The following is an 11,292-nucleotide window of genomic DNA, read 5'->3' on the forward strand; positions in this document are numbered from 1 at the left end:
CTTTAACATACAGTGCCTTTGGAAAGTATTCAGACTTTTTCCACATTTTGTTACGTTACAGCATTATTCTAAAATGGATTAAATAAATAAAAATCCTCAGCAATCTATACACAATACCCCATAATGACAAAGCAAAAACAGGTTTAGACATTTTGGCAAATGTATTAAAAATAAAAAAACAGAAATACCTTATTTACATAAGTATTCAGACCCTTTGCTATGAGACTCGAAATTGAGCTCCGGTGTATCCTGTTTCCATTGACCATCCTTGAGTCGTTTCTACAACTTCATTGCAGTCCACCTGTGGTAAATTCAATTGATTGGACATGATTTGGAAAGGCACACACCTGTCTATACAAGGGCCCACAGTTGAAAAAAAAACAAGCCATGAGGTCGAAGGAATTGTCCGTAGAGCTCAGACAGGATTGTGTTGAGGAACAGATCTGGGGAAGGGTACGAAAAAAATGTCTGCAGCGTTGAAGGTCCCCAAGAACACAGTGGCCACACTCATTCTTAAATGGAAGAAGTTTGGAACCACTAAGATTCTTCCTAGAGCTGGCCGCCTAGCCAAACTGAGCAATCGGGGGGAGGTGACCAAGAACCCAATGATCACTCTGACAGAGCTCCAGAGTTCCTCTGTGGAGATGGGCAAACCTTCCAGAAGGACTATTATCTCTGCAGCACTCCACCAATCAGATCTTTATGGTAGAGCGGCCAGACGGAAACCACTCCTCAGTAAAAAAGGCATGACAGCCCGCTTTGAGTTGGCCAAAAGGCACCTAAAGGACTCTCAGACCATGAGCAACAAGATTCTCTGGTCTGATGAATCCAAGATTTAACTCTTTGGCCTGAATGCCAAGCGTCAAGTCTGGAGGAAACCTGGCACCACCCCTACAGTGAAGCATGTTGGTGGTAGCATCATGCTGTGGGGATGTTTTTCAGCGGCAGGGACTGGAGACTAGTCAGGATCGAGGGAAAGATGAACGGAGCAAAGTACCGAGCGATTATTGATGAAAACATGCTCCAGAGCGCTCAGGACCTCAGTCTGGGGTGAAGGTTCACCTTCCAACAGGACAACGACCCTAAGCACACAGCCAAGACAACGCAGGAGTGGCTTCGGGACAAGTCTCAATGTCCTTGAGTGGCCCAGCCAAAGCCCGGACTTGAACCCGATCTAATATCTCTGGAGAGACCTGAAAATAGCTGTGCAGCGAAGCTCCCCATCCAACCTGACAGAGCTTGAGAGGATCTGCAGAGAAGAATGGGAGAAACTCCCCAAATGCAGGTGTGCCAAGCTTGTAGCGTCATACCCAAGAAGACTCTAGGCTGAAATCGCTTCTAAAGGCGCTACAACAAAGTAAAGTGAGTAAAGGGTCTGAATACTTATGTAAATGTGATATTTCTAAAAACCTTTTTTTGCTTTGTCATTATGGGTTATTGTGTGTCGATTTCATCCATTTTAGAATAAGGCTGTAACATAACAAATTGTGGAAAAAGTCAAGGTTCCTGAATACTTTCCGAATGCACTGTACATCTACAGAAATAAGGCATCCTGCTACTGTTACCTGTTTGAGTATTTGTTTAATAGCCTACTGATTCCATGAGCACCAAGCCTCACGCAACCACAACATGTCGGATAAAGAATTTCACAAATTCCGCTGTTTTTAATCTTTGCTATGCTGTAATAAAGACTTTACACTTTCGTTATAAACAGCCTCTCTGGTATTACTTAGAATTTATGTAGTGTTATTTACACTGTTCCAAATTGTCAGGAAAATGTTATGAATAATAATAACAACCCTCCTTTTTCGTGATCTCCTTGTTATTATTATTATTATTATTATTATTATTATTATTATTACTATTATTATGAGCTGTAGGCCTAAGAGCGCATCCTGTATAGTCTTAATACCGTAACTTACCTAGGCCTATATTTCAATACTTATATAGGCTACTGTATCAATCAATCATTCATTTGTTTATGTCATCACACAGCATATGAGTAATTTATGATTTGAAATGCAATCAAGCATTTTAGTTTTATACTGAACAAAAATCTAAACGCAACATGCAAAAGAAAAATCAGTCAATTGAAATAAATTATATGGATTTCTAATGACTGGGCAGGGGCACAGCACTGTGAGACCATAGAACCACCCACTGGGGAGCCAGGCCCCGACAAAAGGGCTTTATTACAGAGAGAAAAGAGAAATAGTCCTCAGTTTCATCAGCTGTCTGGGTGGCTGGTCTCAGATGATCCCGCAGGTAAAGAAGCCGAATGTGGAGGTCCTGGGCTGGCGTGGTTATACGAGGTCTGCGGTTGTGAGGCCTGTTGGACGTACTGCCAAATACTCTAAAACTACGTTGGAGGCGGTTTACGGTAGAGAAATTAACATCCAATTATCTGGCAACAGCTCTGGTGGACTTTCCTACAGTCAGCATGCCAATTGCACACTCCCTCTAAACTTGAGACATCTGTGGCATTGTTTTGTGTGACAAAACAGCACATTTTAGAGTGGCCTTTTATTGTCCCTGGTAAAAGGTGCACCTGTGTAAGGATTATGCTGTTTAATCAGCTTCTTGATATGCCACACCTGTCCGGTGGAAGTATTATCTTGGCAAAGGTGAAATGCTCACTAACAGGGATGTAAACAAATTTGTGCACACAATTTGAGAGAAATAAGCTTTTTGTGCGTACGGAACATTTCTGGGATCTTTTATTTCAGCTCATGAAACATGGAACCAACACTTCACATGTTGAGTTTATATTTTTGTTCAGTATAAATTCAAATAAAGCGACCCTTGAGTAATTCGATGTAAATAATACTTAAACCATTCCATTTCGGCAATTGCATTCACGAATGCATGAGACTGTTGTTAGTCTTTGCTGTACTAAAGGTGTTACAAAAAATGTAAACAGCAAGTCTGAGTCCAGCCAGCACAATCAATTCAATTGCAGTCGGACTCCCTCTAGTCATTTGTGTCTTAATTATTTCATCAAACAGTGCACTTAAAACATCAGACAAGCTAAGTGCATATAGTTGATTTGATTAAAACACATAGGATGTGTCTACAGTTGAAGTCGGAAGTTTACATACACCTTAGCCAAATACATTTAAACTCAGTTTTTGCAATTCCTGACATTTAATCCTAGTAAGAATTCCCTGTCTTAGGTCGGTTAGGATCACCACTTTATTTTAAGAATGTGAAATGTCAAAATAATAGAGAGAATGATTTATTTCAGCTTTTATTTCTTTCATCACATTCCCAGTGGGTCAGAAGTTTACATACACTCAATTAGTATTTGGTAGCACTGCCTTTAAAATTGTTTAACCTGGGTCAAACGTTTTGGGTAGCCTTCCACAAGCTTCCCACAATAAACTGGGTGAATTTTGGCCCATTCCTCCTGACAGAGCTGGTGTAACTGAGTCAGGTTGGTAGGCCTCCTTGCTCGCACACACTTTTTCAGTTCTGCCCACAAACTTTCTGTACGATTGAGGTCAGGGCTTTGTGATGGCCACTCCAATACCTTGACTTTGTTGTCCTTAAGCCATGTTGCCACAACTTTGGAAGTATGCTTGGGATCATTGTCCATTTGGAAGACCCATTTGCGACCAAGCTTTAACTTCCTGACTGATGTCTTAAGATGTTCCCTCAATATATCCACATAATTTTCCTTCCTCATTATGCCATCTATTTTGTGAAGTGCACCAGTCCCTCCGGCAGCAAAGCACCCCCACAGCATGATGCTGCCACCCCCGTGCTTCATGGTTGGGATGGTGTTCTTCGGCTTGCAAGCATCCCCCCTTTCCTCCAAACATAACGATGGTCATTATGGCCAAACAGTTCTATTTTTGTTTCATCAGACCAGAGGACATTTCTCAAAAAAGTAGGATCTTTGTCCCTATGTGCAGTTGCAAACCGTAGTCTGGCTTTTTTATGGCGGTTTTGGAGCAGTGGCTTCTTCCTTGCTGAGCGGCCTTTCAAGTTATGTCAATATAGTACTCGTTTTACTGTGGATATAGATACTTTTGTACCTGTTTCCTCCAGCATCTTCACAAGGTCCTTTGCTGTTGTTCTGGTATTGATTTGCACTTTTCATACCAAAGTACGTTCATCTCTAGGAGACAGAAAGCGTCTCCTTCCTGAGCGGTATGACGGCTGCATGGTCCTATGGTGTTTATACTTGCGTACTATTGTTTGTACAGATGAACGTGGTACCGTCAGGTGTTTGGAAATTGCTCCCAAGGATGAAGCAGACTTGTGGGGGTCTACAAAAATGTTTCTGAGGTCTTGGCTGATTTCTTTAGATTTTCCCATGATGTCAAGCAAAGAGGCACTGAGTTTGAAGGTAGGCCTTGAAATACATCCACAGGTACACCTCCAATTGACTCAAATTATGTCAATTAGCCTATCAGAAGCTTCAAAAGCCATTACATAATTTTCTGGAATTTTCCAAGCTGTTTAAAGGCACAGTCAACTTAGTGTATGTAAACTTCTGACAAACAATTTTTACTCTGGGACAGCCCTGAGCCTTAGTCTCACGTTGCCATACCTCCAAAATCATGTCGTTGTCACGCCACCCTTGGAGGTCTGGATAATTTTTTATTGCAAAAACGGTTTGAATGGTCTGCTGGCTCCCAGCGGCAAGATTTTGATTGGATGTTACATTTCAAAAATCCTCCCCCCACACGCCCGTGCCTGTGTTTTATGTGCTTGACTGTTTTCCGTCTGGGTAGTTGTGCCTATGCTAGTGTCAAGTGCTAGTTTTCAAGTTATCAAGTGTGGCTGACAGTCTGCAATTTATATTTATTGAAATTGAAAGTTGATTACATAAAGTTGAAGGCATAAAATTAACACCCGCTAAATGCGGGTAGATTTAGGTATTGGCGGGTAAGAATGTCTACTTCACCAGCCACGTTGGCATGTCAATTTGCAGGGCTCTACAGTGCGAACATTACATTAAAATTTGTGAATAAAAATAGAGTCAAAAGTCAAGTATGAACATGTGCTGTTTTCAAATTATTTCTGCTGTTTTGTTTCATAGCTGCTAATGGCACAAAGAAATTCGAATTCTACATCCCACCTCGCGCAGCAACAGCTTTGCGCACCGAGTGAAGCACTGAGATTCATTTTGAGGCGCTGGGCACAGGCATAAAAGTTGGTCTAATTTACTCAAGTCAGCAAAGTGAGACTTTGTCCTCATGTTTCTTGGCTATTTACATTGTTTTGTTCACAAGCTAGGTTATTTTTCAATGTTAGTTTGAATCTGTTGCTTTAACTGATAGCGAAGAGAAATCTCTCTCACCCACCCTTAAAGGGGCAGCTGAACCTTTTTGTCTTATCTGATACTTTGAAATTGAGCAATATACCACATCACTTCTTACTAATATATTTATTGTTTTGGAAACATTACGAAGATCATCCATTTTTTTAATGTAATTATGGTGTAAAAAAATTTTGGCTGGTAAAAAAAATCTTAATGTCTGGTAGATTTTTTTATCTACCTGCCACTGTGGCTGGTGAAACAAAAAGTTAATTTTAGGCCCTGCTGAAAAAGTGAAACGTCACAACACATTCTAAACCGCTCTGGTGACAAACATACTTTTTTCCTTGCCTGCATTCGTCCACATGGCTGCTGGCTGCGCTTTGCTACCACCAAAAATAGTGAAGATTGGCCATTATTTTGTTTTTGTAACTAGCTAACTGTACACACTGTTTAGCTAAGTGAATTAAATGTCATCAGGTAGACAACTTCCTATTAGCTAGCTATCTTGATGTACAGTAATCATTGTAAATTTGGCAGCTTATCATATGGCATGCATCACCAATGCAGCCATAGGCCTACAGTATGATAGCATAACTGGATTTATGGGCATCTGTCATCTGAAGCAGAGAATAGCTAAACTCACATTGTTTACATGATAAGCTATATGTTCTCAATTAAAAATGATACAAGTAGACAATGTATATTAGGCAAACCATGTACCAGATGTTGTACATGCCTTTTAAGTGCTGACATACAATTGTTTAGTGCAAATCCAACCCTTGTAATTTACAGTATGAAAATAACGAGAAGACAATTAGGCTACCGGAGATGAGCATTACAGGTAACATTTTATGAGGTTCATTTTCTTTCATTCATTTTAGCAATGTTTCTTGCAAAATTATTGCAGTTGGTCCCACATACAGTACATGGTTGCTCTACGTACCACTGACCCTGGATAAGATAGTGACTGGGCTAACACAGATAAACTTTTATGTTAATAATATGCTGTTTTTATTAACATTTTGTTGGCTTTATAATCATGACAGAAATGTAACTAACTTATTAGTTAGTTATACCTAGGTAGCTTACAAGGTTAGCTGACTTTTCTCAGAAACGCCAACATTTTAAATATTGATATGGCCAGCACTGTCGACTATTTCTCCTCTCTTTTTGCGGCTTTAGCTCATCTCGGAACAACAGAGAAATGCTGTGAAAACCTTGTTTGTTTTGTAGACATTTTTTGGTCCTCACGCACTGTTGCTCCTATGGCACTAATCTGGTGAGTACATTTGGAGCTCCGCCAAGCAAGGCATTTGATTGGTTTGACGTGTTGCGAGGAAACTGACTTACACCAGGTTCTGACCCCTCTTTAGCCGATTTCTGCCATGGAACTTCCCCAGGCATCCTGTTATAGGGAAGCCAGAAGTCGGAGAGTTCCGAATTCACAGTTGTTTTGAACTGGGCAAGTGTCCATGCTGACATCGTTCCCCAACCCATCCCCATTTTTGAACTGGTCGTTCAGTACAGCACCATTTCCATTCAATTGAATGTCCCAGAACCTAAAAACATCCCGAAAGTAGCCTATACAAAAACGATGTGCACGCTTCCATGGGGCAGAAATCAGCCTGTTGTTGTGAAGCCTGGATGGCCAGATTGCTAGCAAGATCGACAAGAAACTGCCATGTGGGGAATCATAAGTGGCTCCTTTCAACTTGTTATTGATACCATGTCTTGTTTTGAGTTGTTTTGACTGATTTCATGTCAATGCTAATAAGGCTAAAATTCACTAGCTAGTTAACCAACAACTGTAACGATGTATTTGAGAGACAACAATTAGTCATTGTGCAAATTTCATTATGTTTTCAATAAACATTGGAGACAAAATATAGCTTACATGTTGTCAACAATCTAAGCCGACCTCATCCGTTTTGCCCCATGGTTGCGCGCTTCTTGTTTTTTTGCTAAACAACTAACCCATCTATAGAGCCTTTCTCTAACTTTGAGAAACGCGCGGACGTATACAACACCAGTGTAAGGAAGCATTTAACAATGTTTGTCTTGCGAATTTACACTGTTCTAGCTAACGTTACTTAACTAATCAAGTTCATCCTTGATGACAAATAATTACTTTACGTTGCGACTGGTGTAAGAACAATAACCGGTTATTGAAATACAAAATAGAGCTTGCCCGCACCCACTCGAGAAATAGCACCTCATAATGTAAATGTATGGTTAGATTATTTATTTAGACATTCTTCACTGCGACGCAATGTAAGCACGTGACATTGCAAAAATTACAGTTGAAAAAACGTTTACTGTTGATTAATTTACCTTCCTTTTCTCTTCAGCCTTGCAGGTCAGCGACGGCGGCCATGACAGTTCCATCCGGGTACTTCGGTGCTGACTGACTGAGGTTGGTGAGGCATCTAAAGCGGATGAATATGGATTACCTGCTAGACTCGAGTCAAGAGCTGTTCGAGCTTTTAGAAAATTATTTTTCTATGCGAACGACTGATTCAGAAGAGGCAAATTCATATGAAGACAATGTTCACAGGCCCGTGTTCTACATTTCATCTGTTTCGCTAAATTATCATGGCAGCGCTTCCCATCCGAAACAGTTCATGCATATATTATGACGACATTTTGTGACGTTTTGGTCTTCGGCAATATTTTTTCCCCCGGCTTTTCGTGCCATAGAATTAGAATGAATAGAACAGTGCTCCCCATTGAATTTAATGACGCATAATAGGTGGACTGGCGGCCATTGCAAGCGTACCCATAGGAGCAAAGTAGGACGTAAAAGCAGGAAGTGTACCCATCAATCTGTGCTGTGATTTGTTTAAACAACTCAACTAACATTTAAAAAAAAGACATTCCATTGCTGGAGCCACATCAGTTAGCGTCATTTAAATGAGCATTCTACATTACCTTGGAAATTATTGCGTCACAATACCAGGCAGACATTGCAAGTGTACCCATGATATCCATGGCTGTTCTATTAATTAGATTTCTATGGTGTGTGCGCACTACATTTTCTTCCTGAGGCAAGCGGAAGTTCGTAGCTATTATCTACACCCCGTCCGTGAATTGTCAACAATATGGAGTCTTCAACCAAGTCTTTGAAGGAGAGACTCGTTTTCATGCAAATGTTTTCACTTGAGAAATACTGCGCCAAACATTTTGTTTAAATGTAAAATTGCGCGACTAAGACCTCCTAGGCAAAAACATACAATTAATTACAGTTTCTTTAGTTATTTTAGATGAATTCAGACTATTTTGAGGAAGTGTATACCGGCTACGTCAACTCAAGAGGGACAAACAGTACTATTGCCGACTTGCGCCTATATGTCGACTGCATGAACTTTACAAAAATGTGATCACATTTTTTATTCATTTATTGCATTACACGAACATTGTACAAAACAATATACAGATATCACACATAACAAAAAAAGACATTAAATAAATAAATCCAGAAAAAAAAGTATATTATGCTATAGACAAGTTACATTTTGACATACTGTAGACACTTTGGTAATTTGGTATTTATATATTGTAGGGATGTTATAATATTGTAAATAGATTAGGATTTTATTTTTATTTTTTTACCTATGAACGTCATTTTCTTAATGAAAAATGTTCTCAATAAAATGAACAAATTCACACTGTATTGGCAGTCACTGTGTGTGTATGTAAAATTAAAAGGAATATCACATTTGGTAATGCTGATAGGTTTACCCATCTTATCACTAAAATATATTTTCATATCTGTCCAATATTTCACTATGCAAACAATTACAAAATGCTCTATAGTCTCATTTTCAAATTCACAAAAGCTATATTGCAAAATGTGACATTTTAGCAGTTAAAGATGCAGTGAGTCCTAGATCATGTGATCAAAGTGTCATGATGTTTTGACTGCAGTGAGAGAGGCACTACTCGGCGGAAAATCTGTCTCCCTCCAGCAGGTTGTGTTTTTCATTGTTTCGCCCACCAAGCAAGGAGTTTTGGTATGGAGGTCAATGTGAGCGTGTCGAATTTGGTCAACATAAAATGAATTACTTATTTGCCAAGTGAGGTTTATTTGATCGAATACAAGTTTTGTAATGTTTTATGTTGTTACGAGTGTGCTGATATAAGTAGGACACGTGACATCCCGGCAAATTTGAGATAAAACACTTTATATCAGAGTTCTCTCGAGATGAGGCTAGTAGCATAGCATCTCTCTCCATTGAATACAGGTGATTGATGTCAACAACCCTCATCAAATATTCAGAAAAGGATTACAATAATGAGATGTATCCAAATCACATTTTATTTATCATATGCCCCGAATACAACAGGTGTAGACCTTACCGTGAAATGCTTACTTACAAGAAAGGATACGTGGGAGTTAGACAGCATGCCACTTTGTGGACAACGACTCCCACTTTTTCTTTATTTGTACTGTTTTTTACATTATAGAATAATAGTGAAGACATCAAAACTATGAAATAACACATATGGAATCATGTAGTAATCAAAAAAGTGTGATGACAGCTTTGCACACTCTTGGCATTCTCTCAACCAGCTTCACCTGGAATGCTTTTCCAACAGTCTTGAGGGAGTTCCCACATATGCTGGGCATTTTATGGCTGCTTTTCCTTCACTCTGACGTCCGACTCATCCCAAACCATCTCAATTGGGTTGAGGTCGGGGGATTGTGGAGGCCAGGTCATCTGATGCAGTGCTCCATCGCTCTCCTTCTTGGTAAAATAGCCCTTACACAGCCTGGAGGTGTGTTGGGTCATTGTCCTGTTGAAAAACAAATGATAGTCCCACTAAGCCCAAACCAGATGGGATGGCGTATCACTGCAGAATGCTGTGGTAGCTATTCTGGTTAAGTGTGCCTTGAATTCTAAATAAATCACAGACAGTCTCACCAGCAAAGCACCCCCACACCATAACACCTCCTCCTCCATGCTTTACGGTGGGAAATACACATGCGGAGATCATCTGTTCTCCCACACAGCGTCACACAAAGCCACGGCGGTTGGAACTAAAAATCTCAAATTTGGACTCCAGACCAAAGGACACATTTCCACCGGTCTAATGTCCATCACTCATATTTCTTGGCCCAGGCAGGTCTCTTCTTCTTATTGGTGTCCTTTAGTAGTGGTTTCTTTGCAGCAATTCGACCATGAAGGCCTGATTCACACAGTCCCCTCTGAACAGTTGATGTTGAGATGTGTCTGTCACTTGAACTCTGTGAAGCATTTATATGGGCTGCAATTTCTGAGGCTGGTAACTCTAATGAACTTATCCTCTGCAGCAGAGGTAACTCTGGGTCTTCCATTTCTGTGGCGGTCCTCGTGAGAGCCAGTTTCATCATAGCGCTTGATTTCAATGTTCTTGAAATGTTCAGTATTGACTGGCTTTCATGTCTTAAAGTAATGCTGTTCTTGCATAATATGGATTTGGTATTTTACCAAATAGGGCTATCTTCTGTATACCCCTCTTACCTTGTCACAACACAACTGATTGGCTCAAACGCATTAAGAAGGAAAGAAATTCCACAAATTAACTTTTAATAAGGCACACCTGTTAATTGAAATGCATTCCAGGTGACTACCTCATGAAGCTGGTTGAGAGAATGCCAAGAGTGTGCAAAGCTGTCATCAAGGCAAAGGGTGGCTATTTGAAGAATCTCAAATAGAAAACATATTTTGATTTGTTTAACAAGTTTTTGATTACTACATGATTCCATATGTGTTATTTCATAGTTTTGATGTCTTCACTATTATTCTACAATGTAAAAAAATGTAAAAATAAAGAAAACCCCTTTAATGAGTATGTGTCCAAACTTTTGACTGGTAGTGTATCTTGTCAGTATATCCATCATTATACATACTTTTTTCACCTGCTGCCCCTTCACCCTGCCCGATAATTTGTGAACGAATGACCCCACCATGTGGCCAGAGTTGTCCTGCCAGACATCTAACGTTATTCGTACCTCATTGAATCTCCAGGTAATTTATCATTAA

General features: G+C 39.9%; 1 protein-coding gene across 2 annotated transcripts in view; it reads right to left on the reverse strand.

Moving 5' to 3' along the window:
- The window catches only part of LOC121547159 (zinc finger protein 518A), a 33,400-nt gene extending 25,374 nt beyond the window's left edge, over positions 1–8,026 (reverse strand). For both annotated transcript variants that reach the window (XM_041858284.2, XM_041858283.2), the window contains exon 1: positions 7,601–8,026. The gene's annotated coding sequence lies outside the window, so the exon portion shown is untranslated. The remainder of the gene's footprint in view (positions 1–7,600) is intronic.
- Between the last annotated feature and the right edge of the window lie 3,266 nt (positions 8,027–11,292).

The sequence above is a fragment of the Coregonus clupeaformis genome, chromosome 31 (genome assembly GCF_020615455.1).
Source record: "Coregonus clupeaformis isolate EN_2021a chromosome 31, ASM2061545v1, whole genome shotgun sequence".
Lineage (NCBI taxonomy): Eukaryota > Metazoa > Chordata > Actinopteri > Salmoniformes > Salmonidae > Coregonus > Coregonus clupeaformis.